At 31.2% G+C, this 20612-nt stretch overlaps 1 protein-coding gene and 1 long non-coding RNA gene across 6 annotated transcripts in view; one reads left to right on the top strand and one right to left on the bottom strand.

Annotated features, from left to right (window-relative positions):
• LOC118191159 (uncharacterized) overlaps positions 1–20612 on the top strand; it is an 80792-nt gene that overhangs the window by 26717 nt on the left and 33463 nt on the right. The window lies entirely within an intron of this gene.
• The window catches only part of LOC118195463 (uncharacterized), a 189133-nt gene that overhangs the window by 164664 nt on the left and 3857 nt on the right, over positions 1–20612 (bottom strand). For 2 of the 5 annotated variants that reach the window (XM_085807143.1, XM_085807147.1), the window contains exons 2-3: positions 10536–10615; positions 4834–4908 (exon numbers count right to left, since the gene is read on the bottom strand). The exons of 1 other annotated variant lie outside the window; for it this stretch is intronic. The gene's annotated coding sequence lies outside the window, so the exon portion shown is untranslated. The remainder of the gene's footprint in view (positions 1–4833; positions 4909–10535; positions 10616–20612) is intronic. 2 more of the 5 variants (XM_085807144.1, XM_085807145.1) reach the window with 2 other exon arrangements.

Here is a 20612-nt window from a genome sequence, read left to right as displayed (position 1 = left end):
GAAACACAATCTACATTTTTGCGAATAAAAACATTCTCGTGAGCATCAAACGTAAGCATTCAGCAAAATGCGCATTATTTTATTATACATGCTTAAGACAATCAGCCTAAGAAAAAAGCGAAACCTGTAGTAGTATCAACCTGTAAGTTGATACTTATACATATGAAGCATGAAATTTAAGATCACAGCGTATAAACAGTATTAAATACACATTGTAATGTATCATAGGAATGAATTTCAAACAAGAAATTTTGAAAAAAAAACCCTTTTTTTTTTTACGATTTTTTTTTTTTTTTTTTTTTTTTTTTTAAATTTCTCGTTCACTGCGATGATGGGTTCAACCAGGAACTCTTAAATGCAGTCGTTTATCAAAGGTGAGAGAATTGACCTAAACTACAAGTCAAATTCTTCAACCTCTTCACCATTAACCTGTTTATTTCAACACTGGTAATTCCTTTGTCTGAATACCAGAGCACATTCATCACATCTACTCAGCCTGCTTTATGACATTTATTTTCCTTACACATATTATGGACATCTTTAACTTACTACAAATTGGTTTATCTAGCTGAGTTTGCCAACATGCGGTGAAATGAATTATTGGGTGCGATTTTGAAAATAATGTAGTACATATAAAGAGGACAAGATGAGAAGACCCACAAAAAATAAATAAATAAATAAATAAATAAAAATTTAAATTTTAAAAAAAATGCAGTTGCATTAAAACAAATATATTTTTCCTGCTACAGGTTTAAAAATTCTTAATTTTAATATAATCGTTAAATCTCTAATTTCACAGTTTGTTAACTGGGTATTAATTATAGAAAATTGGCGCGAAAACTGCCATTTTCACACTCACAAAAATAATATCAGCACAGAAATGAATTTCAATCATATAGAAATGATGTTATTTTTAAACGTAATTTATATTTATTTACATGTAAAATTAGCACTTTTCTTTGCTTTTAATACATTACCTTAAATGTATTAAACGCAAAGAAACCTTCCTTTGCTTTTAATACATTGCTGAAATAGTAGTCGCATGTAATTTGTATATAGTAGCATCTAATTTAAGAGTAAATTTAGGTACCTCTAAAATTTTAACTCTAAATGAGCATTAAACTACGCGAATTTTCAACAGTTCAAACTAAATTTGCATTTTCGTAAGGTATTAAATAACTAAAAATTTGAGCCATACGAGGTTGCCGATCGCACTGAAAAATAAGGGATGCGAAAGAAATAATATAATGAAAACATAGTCACAATCAAATATCTTAAAATCATCAACAAAACGCCAACTCACTCTGAAGAAATCTCTTTCATTTTCCATAACTTGATTTCATTTCATTATACTGACAGAGCTTTTAAAGCATCTTTTAAGTACAGGTCCCTTCTGTACGATCATCCTCTATACAATCCCTTCCATACAATCATCAATATCCCAAATTACCTCATTTAAAAAAAAAAAAATTTCTTCTTCCTCCCCCTTCCCCAAATCTATTTTGCCGGTAAAATCTTTGTAATATGTACCCCTTAATTGTTCAGTAAATAACAGTTAGCAACAATGTAGGATGTACTCGTACTTAGCAATCCAGTGTGTATCATATTCATCTTTACGGATCACCAATTGAGCATTTAACCGTGAAAGATCTTTTCTTAACGGGAGAAGAACTATGACAAGACAAGGATATTCCGACTATCGAAATGAACAAGTATCGCAGTTTATGACTTGAATGTCGCCGAAGAAACCTTGTCACGACAAAAAGCACCATACTGAAGTGAGATCAACGAGGAGAGATCGGAACCGTAAGACAGACATGAAGGACACCTTTAATTTAAATTTGGATACGGTTTGGATTAAACAGCTTTTTAATCCTGTCTGCAATAAGCATCAAAAGCCCATTATCGTATAATATCATATTATTTGAGATGAATCCAGCTCTTTTAGTCGAGAGAATTTCGCAGAAAATAAATTTTCATTTTAATTTGAAACAATTAAAAACTTAAAAGGTGTATCTTGTCGAGTTAATAAATAATATTGATTTGAAATACATACATTTTACTCAAAAACTCGAGTAAAATGGAGATTTTACATTGCTTAAGTAGCATATTGCTTAAGATATGTTCGGTCTTCGCTACTGAGTTCTCTCTTCATGTTTTTGTTGTTTGATTTATTTAGAATGATTTTAAAGATAAAATAACACATCCTAGATACGAATTTACAGTTAGTTTAGGAAGCGCATGATATCTATCTATCCCGTATGACAGTTGCTGTTTTATCTTTCAAAAAGATACAATTAAAGAAACGACGTGCTGCAATATAAATCCGTGCTTTTTATTGCCGCAGCAGAATAATCCAGAAGATCGTTCTTAACAAGTTAGCTGAGGCCGACTGAGATCTGTTATCTTTAAACCGCAACTTTGCAATAAATTCACACAGAAGTACTGTAAACCCAAAATTTTGCTGTAGTGTTAATGAACTAAAAATGGTTTAATTTTTAGAATGAAGCAAAACATTTCAAAAGCTAATTTTTTTTAGATTCTCGATAAATTTCTATTGCTGGTTAATACTAGTTGATTTTCTTAGGCTAAAATTTCTTTCAAAACTTAGCTAAATTAACGTTAAATTTTTTTAATGTAAAAAAATCATCATATAAAATCCAAAATTTGTATTTTAAAAGTTTACAACCAATCACATTTGCATTTCAGTACAATGCATTTAGGTCAATTAAGTACTGATGATTAAGTTAGTGTACTAATTTTCAAGAATAGCGTGATGTTCAAATTACATGTAAATATAAAAGGGTAATACATACCTATATGGTCAAGCTTTACCACAGATCGGCTTAAAATAAATTATTTCCCGTGAACAAAGAGAGGCTCATTATACAAACTTACCTTTCACATGATTAATGTCTGAAACTTAAATACGCTCCAGATATAAAAACATTATCTTTTATTCAGAAGACATCCTATCCCAAGCATACGCAAAATTTAAATGTTTTTTAATGTAGCCTTTCAAATAGACACTGTTTCAATATAACTATTATGATTTCATAATCACAAAAAGTATGAATTCGATATTACTCCTGCTCAAATACTTGCATTCAAATTCGGTCCTATTCGAATTCAAAATAAAAGTGCAAACTACTTATTTACAAAATACATTGAGATGGAAGCGCAGTTAAATCATTTTATGCTAAAAAAATCATAAATAAGCCTGAATTAGCTAAGTTTTAATTTATAACAAGTTGATTATTCTAATAAAATCAGAATTTCAATTTGCAGCCAGGGAAAAATACCTCTACTTACTTTTAAATTATTCACATTGACTAAGAAATTATGAGACCGGAGGCGGTTATAAACTTCATTTAAGAAACATTAGAGTTATGTTTGAATATCATTTGAACAAATGTATGTATATTTGAGCCCGAGTTCTTTCTTTTAAGTTACTCTTATAGTCTACACCTTACAGGTAGGTATCCGAGCTGTTTCTTTTGTTTGAATCGATCTATTTGGGTTCTGAATCCGAGTTCTTCTATTTAAACTGGTCTTATGGCTCATATTTAACAGAATAATGAGTTAGGATTATTGCCCAGTGTTTGGAATGAGTCACATCTTAAAAGCTGGAAAATTTTACAAGAATGCCTTGAAATTGCTATTGAATCTAACTTATACGGCCGTAAAGGATATCAGTAAGCAATTCACAGCCATTTTCAACTTGAATATTTAGAGAGATAAGAAATGTATGATACTTTTTACATGTTTTGAGCAATTACGAAATTTGTCTGAATGAAAGACTTGTGAACAACTTCAGTAGCGTCAGACTTTACAACACTGGTATGATTCAATGCGAAACAAGTTTCAAAATTTTGACGTAAAATGGCATTTGGGTCCGACTCAACTGATGAAACTGAGTGAAAGGAAACTAATAATTTTATCTCTTGTATGGGTAGGACATAAAAATCGTAATTTATAACTACTATAAAACATTTCCTTTACCCTTGATTTATTTACTTATTTTTCCTTTCATGCAGCTTCTCAGCCGCATTGCGAAATTTAAGCATCTTAATTGTTGTGCTGTGTGTATTCTTGATATATTATCGTATAGACCCGAAAAGCGTTAGAAAGGGAATTAAGAAAAGTGCAGAAATTCCCATGAACATTGGAACTCTTAAGTTCTTACTAGTCTTTCATTTCATTAGTAATTGCCATATTTGTATAATGCTGAAATAAGTGAAATTCTGTTTACTAAAATTTTGAATCAAAAGCTGTTCTCAATACATGGGTATTAAAATAGTAGAAAAGAACATAATATTAAAATATTTTAGGACAAGGATAGAAATTTCTTTATTTGAAAGTCACAAAAAAATAGTAAAACTTAAATGTGGGGTATTAAACTGTAGTTGTAAAACTGTTTTTAAACTGAACAAAATTTTACTTTTTTACGAAATTCAGTCAAATAGCTTTTTTCATACATCTGAAAACTAAAAATAAAAGACGATGTTATTATTTTCCTTCAGTAATTTACTAACGATATTAATAACTTATATGTTACTAATAACGACACAAAGCTACGAATGCTCTCGTAACTTCGCAATTTTGCTAGTGAGTTGACTTTCTAACAGCTTTTGGGTGTTTATTCGAAGTACAGGTTCATATATTTTAATCATAAAGGAAGATTTTAAGAAGTACTGAGTCAATTCAGTTTTCTACCTTTATTAACAATGAAGGAATAGGATCCTAAATTATTTGTATGAACTATGTAAGATTGCAATTAGTAAAGATTATATATATAAAAAAAAAGTATGAGCAAATTCTAGTTCCACTTACCTAATATTTTCGATAACTTTTTTTGAATTCGGATTCCTACTGGATTTTATTTCCAAGCGGCAAATAGTTCCTAATCTAGCAATTAAAATGATAAAAATATTTTAAATTGCCTACATAGTTCGAAAAATGTTTATAACTGTATATAATTAAAAATACAACAAAATTCTATTTCTCTTTCATTTTTCCCCCTACATTTTTTATACTGCATAAAAATATCCTGAATATATTTCAAACAGAAATTACAATTCTGTTTGAACTTTTGCTGAGTAATTTATATATAGGCATCAAATATTTACTCCCCTAAAAAATTAATAAAAAAAATTTGAAAGCTTTCAGATTTTACATTACGCCAAAAATGGGCGTTTTTTTTAATATTTTGCACTTTACCTTTAGTTATTAAATATCATGTTCTTCGCAATTAAACCATAAAATTCAGTTCAACAGCAATACCGCAAAATAACTTTAAAATGAGACTATTTTTAGAATTTCCGATACACAGTCTCGCGCGCTGGAGATAACTATTTTTTCGTACAATGTTGCTACTGGTCGATTTGAAATCGTTGAGTTTGCTAATCATAAATTCTTTAAAGTGTTAGAAAATATGAAATAGATAATAAAAAAAATTTCAAATTCCATATTAGGGCTTCCAGATGCCCATATTCGGTGGAAGATTACGTTATTCAAAATTTGATGGCTCTTGGTACCATTGTTTTATCACAATGCGAGTAACATACATACATTTACGCAGATTCTTCATTATTTAATTTCTTTAAATATATATAGCGCTTAGCAATAATATTTGGTGGCAACAATTTGAAAAGTGATCCAACGTTTATAGTGAATCAACGCAAAAAGCCAAAACGAAATTAATAGTCCTTCTGGGCAAATTGCCCAGAAGTTCAAATGCAAATTAGCGATTAAACGCCATCTTTAGGCGTTTAAACTATCAAAAGGATGCCGACAAGTCTTCTAGTAGTAACATTTTCCTGGAGAAGTAGGAGAGATGGAAAAATTTTATTGTACTGTATTTTAAAACATAATGGCAAAATACTGAAACTTTCTACAAGTATTCAGGGACTATTTTCTTCTAGAGTTTAAATAATCACAAATGCAAAATAGTGTCTACATGATTCAATTAAATTTTAAGCGGAGCCAACAGTGAATCATTGGAAAATGAGACAAAATAATTGAATACAGTATATAATGCACAAAATATTTACAGAAACATAGCATTTTTTGAAGATTAACTACCCTGTTAAGACTTTTATTAATGGTTATATGAACATTATGACTGTTATGTGTGACTTATTAAAGTTAAAGCGCGGATTCAGTTGGCATGCACCACATAAACTCAAACCGATTTCTCAACACAACAATCAATGAACCGTTACGATATGAATGACCGGTCAGAGAGAGTCTTCCTAAAGCAGCTTTAAAGATTAAATTACTCATTCTATATTTAAAATTTTTTCATTCAGAATTTGCACAAGTTAAAATAATTACCGTATTTGCGAAGATTTACATCCGCAGATTAACACATTTGAAATGCATGCACCAGGGGACGAATATTCATGTAGTATATTTAGTTAAGGTCCTCTAATTTTACACTTGCAAATACATTTTCTCCGAGCTGATAATAAGTTAAATGCCTCGAACTTAAAAACCGTCTACATTTAAGGAAAATTTTCATGCTTCTTACCTATAAATTTATTGCTTAATACTACCAGCGTTAATCCTTTAATTCCCCTGATTATGGAAACTCTTTTTAATGGCTTCTGAAGCATGCAGTCCTCTGTCCATTTAAGATCAACTGGCACATTATTGCTGCAAAGGTCTTGAAGGGAAAACATGTTTCTTGGAGGACTTCCTAAGGAAAGGCTGAACGTACTCACGTTACACATGGAAGAAAATTAAAATGATATGCAAAACCCTTTTCAGGTCACCTGGAAGTCATGCGGGTAAGTTATGGGTGCTCAGTTGTATCATTGACTCACGGATTGGCAGGGCAATAACCCAATATACAAATAATTCCTTAAATATAAGAGTTTCGTTCTCGGCGTAATGTAAAGATATGTAGGAATTTTCGTTATATGTAACATAATTTGTAAAAAAGAATACATTTATTTGAGGTAACGTATTTTTTTAGTAATAATGCTTTTATTAAGTGTAATTTGCAAAAAGGGCATAATTCTTACCTGCTACATATTTAATGCAGTAGTTAAAGTGTAACTTGCAAAAGGGACTGATTATGCAATTTTTAAAGCGTAATTTGTGAAAATGATTTTACAGCAATGAGAATAAATTTTTTTTTCCACTATTTTAAATATGAGCGGCGAGAAAGCTCAATATTTTACCAACTTAATATTTTCTTGGCGAATTTTCTTTTCAAACTTACTTAAATTTGCTTTTATGGCTTTTAGATGTGATAAGTGGTTGCAAAAACACTTTGTTCCTTTCTTCTTTTTGATCATATACAAAAGTTTTACTCATTTTTACTTGGATCTATCAGCAACAAAGTGCGAGGGCAGAGGGGTGGGAAGATAAACTACACAAATTATAAATGATTTCTCACATAGCATTGACTATTTCTCTAAAGGAAGGATAAAAAATGAGCAACATTTTGAGTGAATTCTAATTACTGGCCAGATCAACCAAATAATTTGAATTCTTATAATAAAAAACTATAGTGACAGTGATTGATCATTCAATGAAAACTGGTTCATGTTCACGACGGTATATGTAGAAAAACATATCAGCGCAATATGCAGCCAAGTTGTTTCGCTAGAAGACGAAGCTACTAGTGTTTCACACTTTTTGCCACTCGATTACTAGTGTATCTCTAAAATTACTAAAATACTACACGGTGCACGAAAGAAATGCGTATTTAAATATGAAATCCTTGCCCAAAATTGTTGGATTACTAATTGGCAACCCAAGAAATATTTCTTTCTTTGGCATTCGCTCCAATATTTAAGTCTTTGCGTGCTTAAGGAAGAAGAATTCCAAGTATGAAGAAACCTGAAACAAAATAGCAGTTGACGATTAATGCAGGAAGAAATCTCACGCTGCAGTCTTAAATGTGGGAATTTTCTACCCATTATAAAGCTTAGTGCCTGCTGTTGCGTTACACATCATTTATAGTTTTCTTATTTTTTATTTGTAATATCCACGAATAAATAAGCGCAATCCAAGACTTTTATTTGCATTAAGAAGGCAGAAGGAAATACAAAGTGGAGGGAGTACAAATTACCCTTTACCGAAATACAACCATGTTAAAAAAGACAGATATGCAGTAGAAACCACTGGATGTGGCAAGTAAAACTGACTTTCCCGAATTGCAACACCAGAAGAAGAATCCAGAAACAGTTGGTATTCATAAAAGTGAATCACGGCCTCCAGGCTAATGCAAATATCCATATTAACCTGAACCACAAAACTATTTCTTCTACTCTGATTGAGATAGTGCTTCAAATTTAACAGTTCGCTAAGCTCACCAAAGCGACACTTTTGTAGTCAAATTTCGATTCGACAGAAAAATAATCGAACCTTGACAAGCAAAGCCTAGACAAATGTAATCAGCATAAAAAAAATCACCCAATACTGAGTTGACGGATGGCATAACAATTGACGTTTCTAGAGCGTTTATATTCGGTTTTATACCCGTATCGGCATATCTAAAGATTATAAGTTACTGCTCTGTTCAACAGGAACAAAGGTTTTCAGGGTGAAACGGTATTACTTGTTTCCTGTGGATCACAGGTAACTGGGCTGTCAAGCTTTCTTTGGTCTAATTGTTTTTATATAAAAATCGATCAATGACAAGGTTGGTGGACTATTAAGGCCACAAAAAAAGTTTTCTCTCAGAAAGTAATAAATATTACATATAGGATTCTATACTTAAGTCATGGATTCGAAATAAAGATTATTAAAAAAAAAAAAAAAAAACTGTTGAGCAGCTTTAAAATTTGTAAATTTAGATCTGCTTACGCGACATAGCTCATAGTTTTTATGAAAGAATGAGACTGTTGCGGGAAGAAATTTATTAACTTGAATTTGTAAATTCTAGTGAGCAGACTGAACAATTTCAATGTCCTTCTGTTGTAAATCTTAGAGAGTACACTGAACTAAATTTCAATCACATCATTACCTAGCAGTAATATTCTTAGAGTATGTTAATTCAGACGTCTCCCTTGTCAAAGTGATGGATAGGAAAATGAGTGAACAGAAGAGGGGGGAATATACAAAAAGAGAACTTACTCTCTCTAAACAACACACTCACATGCTCAAAGAGAGAGAGAATATAATTTTTGAACTTATCCGTAATTGACAGCAAGCGCACATGACTAAAGTAAAGAACAACTGCGCGAAAAAATATAGAAAGAAAAAGAAAATAAATAAAACATCTTCACTTTTAACTACGACAAAATACTACATCTATACAAAATCAAAACACTTTTATGGATTAGGCAAAAAAGCAAACTTAGTTTGGAGCAGATTTTGAATAAAACTCTATCAACATTGGGGGGGGGGGGGAGGCGATCAAACGCTCTTCAGAGGCAAATTTTTTTTTTTTTTTTTTTTTTTTTTGCAAGAACGGCAATTTCCCTCCTGAAGGAGAGCAACCAGTTTCAGATCGCCCTCGAAATCGATAGAGTTTTATTTAAAATCTACGCAAAAGTAAGCGTACTTCTTTGCCTAATTTTGCGTACTTCTGTTTCAGTTTGGCTATTATGGATGTCATCGATATTTTCTGGTGAATATTTTTTTTTTCCCTGCTACTTTTCTCAATAAATTTCAACTGGAAAAAGAGAAATTCCTGAAACTGGTAATCAGGTCTTCATTTATAAAATTATATTTTGCTTTAGTTAACACAGTTATAAAATAATATTTTATTTTAATATCAAAAAAGATAAAATAAAGCGCCAAGATTTTTATTAAGTAACTGGGAGAAAAAACATGGCCATTGATTAAAATGCGTAGTGAAATCTTTATGCTCAGTTTTTTTGCTTAAATAAAGTGTACCCGTATATAGTAAGAGAGAACTCAAGACTTTCAATCATCGATATAAATCGAATTCAACAACTGTTAAAGAACGTAGAAGATTTTTTTGCCATAGCTCGCAAGCAAATTAGCCGTGAGTACGTGCGATGATTATAGATTAGGTTCATTTATCATCATTCAGAGGCTGTAAACAAGCATAAATCAGAAGCTATCTGCCCAGGAAGGCATGTCTTCATGGAGGACTAACTAGGGGAATTTCATAATCACTATATAAATGCATAAAAACTATAAAAACAGATCACACAGCCAACCGTTTCCTTTACCATGAGTCGAAGCCATAACGAAATCATTAGTACATTACGCGACTCATAATAACGGTATCGAACAACAAATTGGCTTCCTTTCAATAAATAAAAATTATTCCAATTTGTTAAAAATGACAAAATTAGGCATCAACTTTTTCAAATCCTTTAAGCTAAAATATGTTTAGTTACAAATGGCAGAATTTTATAAATATATACAAACACATAGTAGTTAAAATTTAAATGAAAGCATTTTTGATACTATAGTATTCTTTTACAGGCAATTATCACTGCCACTGCTAAAGGAAATTACAGATTGAAGTCGAAATAATAAAAAGAACAAAACTGCAACATGATATAGTAAAATATATGATAATAAAGGGACATGGATTAATTTACCTTGTAGTTTTTTCCTCGTTTCCTTTTCCACCATTGCTATAGCAGAATTAATTATCTAACGGGATGGATATGACAGCTATCTGTAAAAATATACAGTAAATTTTTAAGCCTTTAAAAAAAGTTTTTTTTTTATTATTATTATTGAGTACTTTATTCAATTGAGAAAATTTAGAAAGCTTAATGAAATTTCTTTTCACATTTAATACCTACTTATAAAACAAAAATTCGATTTTTGTTTTCTTTTTATATCCAAACGGATCAACTGGTTGAAAGTCTCATAGCTGATACGGAAAGTGGCTGAGTTTAACAGCAGTGCAGAATGAAAAACATTTAACGAAAATAAACAATTAAATTTGTGCAAGAAAATAGAGTAATATTAATTACTATGTAATAAAAATTACGTTGATAAAATTGCATTCGAATTAAAAATAAATTACATTATTAGAAAGGGAAAGAGAAAACTTAATCATCCAAAATATTATCTGGAAACTCCTTTTCACAGTTGCTCTTTCATCAATAAAATTTATGAAATCGGTTCTTACACATCCATCAGCTTAATAAGCAACGTGCATCACTGATTTCACATACGCATGGAAGACGAAAGTAGACGCAATATCTGGGATGCTTCAGGTTGCGGAAAAAGTATTTTAATCTGATGGGATACAACAGCTACGAATGCTATCTAAACAATCGAATTTGTCTGATAAGTTTTTTTCTCTTTTCTGAATTTCCATAAAATTAAGAACATAACGTCACTTAAGTTAAGAAAATTTTTGTTAAACGTTATTCTAGCAGATATTCACAAATATCTTATAGTTTTAGTGAATTACGGACGGAAAATATGGAATGTAAAACTAGGAAAAAAAAGAAAAACAGAAATTAAACTGAAAGTTATTTAGACTAAGTTGTACCTGTTACCTACAAAAATAAATAAATAAATAGAAATACAGAGATATAAATATGAGATAGAGATAAAGCTTAAGTTATCCAAAAAGGAAATAAAACAGAGCCATGCGGGAATACTGAATGAATGAAACCCATCTCATAAATGCGTTGCTTATACGTAATGTTTAAAAACTGCGATGCACGTAAAATATGTACTACAGTTTTTAAAATTTTATCTTGTCCATGCATAAGAGCGACGAAATTGATAACAGGAGTACTACCTCATTAAACATAATTCTTACATTTCAATAGGTAGGACAAAAATACAAAAATTTCAAGTGAATAGAAGATTTTTTATTTAATGATACTTTCCACAAACTTGACTTCAAAATTACACACAGCCCGTTGGGGGGGGGCTTACTCTAGTTCTAAATAAATATGCATTTCTTAACAGATGAAAGGTTCAAAACAAAAATAAAAAGAAAACTCCCATCGATGGAAAAATTCCCCTAATACACATTTAACTTTTGCGCATCAAGTTTTTCTCTTTTTAATTGCATATTTTAACAAATTTTTATATTAATTCCAATTATTATTTATCTACTCTATGTCAACAGGCACATCTGAATTCTTAAACTAATGTAACTAGGATACATGTTAACAGAAAATGCAATTGGCTGGTGTCTTTCGATTACATGATTTAAAAATGCAATAGCAGATTCGAACAAATTAATCAATACGCAGTTAAAAATTTCGCATAAATATGAGCACTTTTGCTCCAATTACGAAAAAGTGACTAGCGCGTGACTGGTGAAAGAAAAAACTATATCACGACTAATGCATTTGTCGAAAGTCATTTGTCAAGTTCTTAATTTTTAACCTCTTCAAAGACATATGAATAATGAGCAAAACATGTATGATGCTACTTCTCACCAACACATTTCGAGAGTGCTGCTCTCATAATGTAATGTAATATGTTCCAAATTTAAAAATCTTGCATTTAGTAAAGCTGAAAGATGATTTTTCGGTCCTCTAAATGTTAAATTGCAGCTATTGCTAAGTTTTCAAGATATTCTTAGAAAAGAACCATTTCATTAATCGATACGAGAATCCGAATATCGTACCAGCAAAAAAGTCTTTTTATCATTCCCTCAGAGTTTCAGGAGCTGTTCCTCAGTAATCATTATTCATGGAACTTCGTAGATAAGACGTGATTACGATGTGATTTTTCACTGCACTTCCCTTTGCCTGTCGCGAATGGCTCAAGAGGGAAAAAAAGTTTTTCTTATTTTTCAAAGATCCATATTCTAACTTTTTTTTCTTACACACCTTGCTAATTTTTCTGCACTTCAGATGATGGCATTTCAAAGAAAAGATTAAACTACAGATGGTTTTATAATTGAGTAAGGAAGATTTTTATTTTAATGCAGAGGTTTTCTTAATAAAGTCAAGCATCTAGGTTTGACTATTAACAGAATATTCGGGCTTTTCGTTTTGTGTAGTGAAATAATAAGGATGCAGTACTCTTTTTACCATTTAAAAATTTATTACGAATTTTGACTTGCAGATAATTGAATTCGCAGAATCTTCCCGCAAATTACTTGACTAGCAAATAATTAGACGGGCGATGCTTTAGCCCCTAAAGGGTTCAAGATGTCCAGATATGGGTGTTCATAATGGTTCAGTTTTACATTTTCGTGTCCTAGACTACATAATGCCATAGCAAATTAAACTGCAAACTAAAGCCAATACACAGATTTTCGGAAAATATCTTGATGAAATATAAGTTTAAATCTGGGACAAAAAAATTTAAATAATCTCTGAAGACTGCCTTACCATTACTCTTTAGATTACATCTGCGTTAGTCATGATTTAGACTTTTGCATTAAAATATTATCGTGTCCTCATTCTTTAAATTGCATTTCATCATTTCAAAGCTGAAGCTTAAAATGTCCTAATACATTCTAGAACTAGGACTGCATTCCATTTTCCTGTTCCACAGGCGGAAAATGTTGATTAATTGGGTGTTATTGTATTTTTGCCATATATGAAATAACAGTTAGGTTTCCTTAGGCAAAGATTTAGGTTAAAGAATCCATACACCAAGGCCCAAAGAGTTCTTCGTCGTAATAAATTAGCAAACTAATTACACCATCTTACACAAAATCTGCATGAAATAATTCTTCAGGGGCCTCAGGTTTATTTAGGTTTTCACGGCGCTTAAATTCATTCTTGCATGCCGTATAATATATCATATAATATACCACAGATATCAAAATACACTGTTTCACAAAAAGGCCGGTACCAATTTCTGACATTATGCTTCAATCAAAATTTAATTTTCAGTGTGCTGTTAGTTTTATTTTCAAGACCAGATCTTCAGTGATTGAATAGGAAATGGACGTCCCAGCATAACTTTGTAACACAAGCTCTCTTTAGATTATTTTGATACTTAGGGGAAAGGGGGAGATTCGGAAAGAAGATTTACATCTAGCATTCTCATAAGTCGTTTCAGCTGGTAAGATGACAAACAATTTCACAATAATCAGAGTGGGGAACTCACTCTTTCCCCTTACGATTAAACAAGACATATAAATTAAAATAGGCTTAGAGTAACTAATTCTATTAATTAACCTATTTAAAGCATGAAAATAAATATTTCCGACACCTCAAACTTCATTAGGATATATGTTCAGAAAGGCGACGTATTACTAATATCGAAGTTCGAAGGATACAGATGATTTGTTTTTACATCATTCAAGCATGACAGAATAAGTACATTACTTCAAATCTTAAGTAATGAAAATTAATCAAATCATTTGAAAAACGAAAGCTAGCTAGCTATATGTTGCGATATCTGTTTTCAATATTTCCCAAAAGGAAAGATAACTTCCTAGGGCTGTTATTAGTTTTTTACACTGAAGTATAGGCGGCGTCCTGAAAACACTTCACACATTCAGACAACTGAAAGTGCAATGGCACTTCAATTACATCGTAAAGCCTCATTAAGCAGCTTTACACGTGGAAACTTTTAGAATACAACTAGAACTCAGTTTCCTGACAGAAATTACTTCGCTTGAATCCACGTGGTTAAATTAAGACGTTAACAGAAGAGCAACAGTTCCTGAACCGTTCCACTACAAAAGCAAAGCGCTCAAGGTGTAAGCAGCATTGTCATGTGACATAATCTTCTACACTGTTTTTTTTTTTTTCATCTTACGCTTCACATACCTGCGTGGAACGCAGATTTCGATATTTTTTTTTTTTTTTTTAAATTTCTGGGCAAGGTTAAGATACTACTGCAAGAAAAGAGTTTAAATTGCATGATCGTATTAATGTGAAGAGAAAGGGAATATGGGAAGCGGTAAAAATTATATTTCATTGAGGAACTTAACGGGTAAGACAATATCAATGCATTTAATATTAATGGTAATTATTATTTCTATAATAAGTGTCGAATTTTTAAAATTACAGAACAAAACACTATTTGGTATGTTAATTAGTCGGAAGTACTTCACTTTTAAGCGACCTGTTTAAGCTTTTTTTTAAAAAAAGCATTGTGCTTTAACGTAGTTAACATTTCTCTTAAAAATCTCGAGTTCTCTACCGCTTTAATAAATAACTAAGTAATCATTCGCTAAAAATGACATGTACAGTAGTATAAACTAAAATAAAACCATTTCCTTCTTTCTCAAATTTATTCTCAATACTTACCGACTAGCCACTTAAATTTCAAATATTTGTTACGAAAGATAAAATGTTTGCTGTAAGATAGGTTATGTAAGCATAATGGCATAATATGGAAAATGAGCAGTTACTTATTAAATTAAAACCTAATTAAAATATTTAAAACCAAAACCATTCTGAAAATTTTACTTAACTCTCTTAAAAAAAAATTTCACTGAATACTTCATAATTATTTATTCGATATATACAATACTACTCAGATTTCAGATGATAGTTTTATTCGGCAAAATCAAGAAGTATTGTTCATTTTTTAGAGTGTTTTTGTTTTGTATGTTATACATTGCTTCAATACTTAGTTTAAATAAGAATGATTTTTTAATCATTAAAGATTTTGGGGACCAATGTAATAAATATAAAGTGGAGAGAAGCATTTTAATAGGATACCACTATCACTTGGACAGTAAAAATGCATAATTTTTAGAGAATTGGAAAAACTGGAAGCGATGCAAAAAGTTCAAGAATACTACTATTACTTTAAACGGAATACTAGCTCTAATCAAAGACTTTGAAAAGTTAACTACAGAAAAGAAGAGAATTCAAACGGAGACATTCAATAGCTTGAAACAAAGACAGATACAGCAGATGAATTCACATCTACAATAAATTTGATGACTTCTAGAATGAGGATTAGCATGATTCGCACTTTCGAAATATAAGATTACCTGAAAAGAAACAAAATCTTAACTTCTCTCCGAGAACTAAGAATTTGTCATGTCGCGGGGATGATAAATGCTCTGGTAATGTTACGTAACAGTGACAAAAATGATTCTATTGTAACGTTAAAAGTTGCACCGACCAGATTTTTGCTGAAAATAATATCAGAGCCTGCTTAAAGTTGAGCGATAAGAAGGTTTAGCTTCCTTCCTGAAATTACTTGAGCAATTAATGATGATCACACTGAGCACAGTGGATTTTAACTATCGCAATATTTTTTGCGTTTATTTGCCAAATTTCAAATCTTGGTGTTTAAACTGGTGTGAACTTTAGCCTAAAATAAACGGCTAGTTATCATTCACTAAAGTGAGTCAACAAATAAAGATCTATTATAAATACGGGTAATAACAAAGAAAAGGACTTAGCGCTGGAAAAAAATAGCCACGAGAAATGCACTAGTGACGGACACCCACACATTCTTAAGAAAACCTAAATTTGTGTACTCAGGTCTAAGGATTATTTTATGAAACACACGTTTTTATAATTCAAGTTTACAAATAAAGGTTATCCTGCATATAAATGCTTTTAATAAAAATGCATTGAACGGCAAAATTTATTTGTATGACTACCTCATAAATGTTAATTAATAAATCTTCCATTGCTTTACAATTAATGATAAATACTTGAAGGCAAAACGTTGAATAATTTAACAGCAAAAGAGGGTGTGGAGCTAGTTGTTAGGGAAGGAAAAAAAAAGTCAGGGCGTAGGCGAATTAACTTTCTTCTTCCCTAGGCGGGTCCTCATGTTTGGTCTGTTTCTCTCTCTTTTTTTTTTTTTTTTTTTCTATGAGCACGGAATAACATATTCGATCAATTCAGTTATATTTTTGATAGTTATCCTCCCTTCCCCTACAGAACAACTGTTCAATAGTAAAACTGCGTCCTCCTTCTGCTTACGCTTTCAACCGACCATTCACTTACAGTAGATTCTTATAGAGAGATTTCAATGTTCGAGGCATTTCCATGCTTAAAAATTACTTTCATACTTATTCATAACGTGGCATTAAACTCGCTGTTTCAGCTCAAAGTGGAAATATTGATCAAACATTTTTTTTCCATCTGACATATCTGAAGTGTAAAAATTAATGAAAAGGTATAAATTATAAGCTTTCATTATCAAGGAATACAAGATAAATTAATATCCAGGTTAGGAAAAGGCATACTTTGCTTTCTAGTTTTGCCAAAACTTAGTTACTACAGCTTTTTGACTACATTCAGCCAAAAAGTGCTGCAAAGACCATGACATGTCTTAAGAATGGAAATGGACAAAAAATTTTAAGAAACATGAGAATTACATGCACATAAAAAAATCTTATATTTAAGAAATGAAAACTGAAGACTGATTATCTTCTGTAACAAAATTTAACGTAAACTGAGGAATGAAGTTTCGTAAAAGTAGCAATTAAATCAAATAGAATATACTGCTCAAAGTATATAAGAGATTAATTTCAGAAAAACAATGCTGCATGTACATATAAAAAGAGGATTTTTTTAAAGTGCTGTATGCATATGCATGTAATTTTTTACCGTCTGTTAAGGTAAAGGAATTTATTCTTCTTCTTCCTCAATGGCTCGAAAGCCCTGGGTGGGCTCTTGCCTTCTCCAGAAATCATCTCCAGGCATCTCTACTTTTCGCAACTGTTTTCCAGTTTTTAACCTTTAAAATATTAAGATCTTTTCCGACGCAATCAATTCATCTTAGCGGGGTATATTTCCCATTGGCTTCACTAGAAAGATTTTCTTACAATAAGACATTAAGAATCAAAAAAGAAAGCATAAAATATCTCCCGAGACCCTCAAGAGCAAAGAATATTTGAAAATGCTTGTTTCTTAAAAAGAAATAAAAAGAAAAAAGAACTATGTATTAGTTTCACAGTCTGGTTAAATTATTTTAATATTCAAGAATGTTTTTTGGTTTTGGTTATCTGTGATTATGCCACTGCCTTCGAGGTTTTTTCGGCGCCATCGCCTAAGACTCCGAAAATGCTGGAAAACAAACTTAACAAAGATAATTGCTATTAGGCTTTATTACTTACTATATTTCATAACGCGATACGCATAATTAATTTTAGTCCCAAGAGCGCACTGAAGCTTATAAATAAATAAAAAAAGGGAAAAAAGGGGGGTGAATGCACAGCTTTAAACCAATAAAAAAAGAAAATCTGAAAGGTTTAAGATTTTAAATTACGTCCAAAGGGGCCTTTTTTTAAACATTTTATGTGTTACCTTTATTTACTAAATATCATTTCTTCGCACTTAAACCATAAAATTCAGTTCAAGAGCAATATCGCAAAATAATTTTAAAGTGAGCATATCTTTAAAATTTCCGATACACATTTTCGGGCGCTGGAGATAAAAATGTTTTTTCTGTACAACGTTGCCATTGTTAGTTTTGAAATTCTTGAGTTTTTTAATAAAAATTCGTTAAAGTTTCACAAAATATGAAATCGATAATAAAAAGAAACTCCAAATTTCATATTTGGGCTTCCAGATGCTCATATTCGCTGGAGAATTAAGTTATTCAAAATCTGACGGCTCTAGGTACCGTTGTTTTATCACAATGAGAGAAACATACATACAGTTCTGCAGATTCTTCATTACTTAATTTCTAACACAGAGCGATAATATTTGGTGGCGACAATTTGAAAAGTGAAACAACGCTTGTAGTGAATCGACGCAAAATGCCAAAACGAAATTAGTAGTCCTTCTGGGCAAATTGCCCCTTTGAACTAAAAAGTAACGAGTAATCAAAATGACGGCATATAAATTCTAACCTTTATAATATTGTGCAGAACCATATCTTCCACATATGTATAATTGAAACCCGTGCGTAACTCCATAAACCTCTGGTAACCATTTACAAAATTACGAATAAACTGCGAGTTGGAGGGGGTCCCTGAAGGGGTCGGGTTCCCAGCTAATTAATGTGTCGGGACACTACCACTGTTGTCTATGATGCTGTTTCTGTGCCCCACACACTTATACTAATTCGACTGTAATATTTCCAATTCCATACAAATCTAGTAGCACCTTTAGAAACTTTGAAAAGTTCACTTTACTTACGTATGAAAATGAGAACAACATTTGCGATAATATACTTCTTAACACTGCATAGTTCATTAAAAAATGTGAAAAAATTTACAATTCTCTTACTAGAGCTAACTGCTTTTATGAAAGTACGGCTGCTTATCTTCAGCGGAATGCTTCGAACTTTCTGTTTATATGGGTATTTGCGGCTATATGGAAATGGAATACCTACTAGATTTTCAAAACAAAGATACAGCTTTTGAATAATTTATTATTATTATTTTTTTGTTTTACATGCACTTACCAAAGCATGTATTATTGAAAATGCTTGGGATTTTATGACTCAGTTAAAATTCACTATTCAGTTATAAATATCAATGTTAATTAAAGATTCATTAATTAAAATACTGAATTAATATAATTTCAGTGTTTTATTAATTCAGTTATTAAAAATATCAATGAAAGTTCGACAGCGGAAGTAAGTGAAAAGAACTAATAAGTAACAATTTTATTCTAAAGTATTTATTGTCAGTAGAATTCGTTATTTTTGCAAAATGAAACCCAATGCAACACTTACCAAAGCAGTACAAAACTGACGAGTTCAGACCAGCTTAAGTGCCATCCCGAACCGTTTCTGTAGCATTCAACCGCGGCCTTGTCTGCGAGAAATGTTTGGAAGGACATTATTTTATGGAAATTCTTTAACATTTACATTCTTGATTTAATGCTTCTGAAATTATCAACTTTTCTTTTCACACTCAAGCTGAATAGTCTTCTTAATGTTAAATAACGAGTTGATGTTTATTACAACTTAATGACTTCCCCCCCCCCGAGCTAGAGCTTACGATATTCAACATCTTAGTAGAGAGTTTAAAGGTACGCACATCATTAATCAAATATTGTTGATGGATTTTTGGCACTTGGTGAAGCTTGAAATCGGATATTTACTAAGAATGTTAACATTTCTGCGCTCGCATATCTTGTTTTTATTCTTCATTTCTAGTTTCTTCGACCACTTCGTATAGGAAACAACAAGGAAAGGAAGTCGTATCGCAACAATTTAGAAATTTTACCTAAAAACACTGATTATACATGCTTCAGATAACATATAACGATAAGCAACTGCATAAACACTATTGTTTAGGCAGGAGTTAACACGTTTTCGTGATATGCGTGAAACAGAAAGAAACATACTACAAGAGCTCGCAATTATGCCACAAATTATCTTGAAATCAGACTCGCATCAAGCAGAACATTAGACTTTAATTAGCAAAGCTCCAAACGCAAACAGTTTATTCTAGGAGGAAGTTGAAATGAATTGTAAATTTTCCAAATAAACCAGATACTAAATTGTCTCATTTTGTTAATATTCGATTAAATCTATATAAATGCACAAAAGATTTTAAATATATAAACTAAACATAAACATTAGTTTTTTTTTTATGAATTTCTCCTATAAACTTTGTTCTATTTCGATATTTTGTTGCAATTAAAAATATTAATTTATCGTATTTAAACTTTCAATTTGTATGCGAATTTTAATCAGTTCGATAACATCGATGTGCTAGATGTAATAGCATTTTTTAATGTAATTTTGGGATACTTAATGGTTTTCTCATACTGGTTTAAAAGGAGGTGAAAATTAACAGGTAGAAGGGCTTAATTGATATCTTCTTTTAAAGAAGCCGATGCCAAGGCAAACGA

This window comes from Stegodyphus dumicola, chromosome X1 (genome assembly GCF_044657685.1).
Source record: "Stegodyphus dumicola isolate Sdum_Otavi_A_Nest chromosome X1, ASM4465768v1".
Taxonomy (NCBI): Eukaryota; Metazoa; Arthropoda; class Arachnida; order Araneae; family Eresidae; genus Stegodyphus; species Stegodyphus dumicola.
This window is presented reverse-complemented; position numbering and strand designations above follow the sequence as displayed.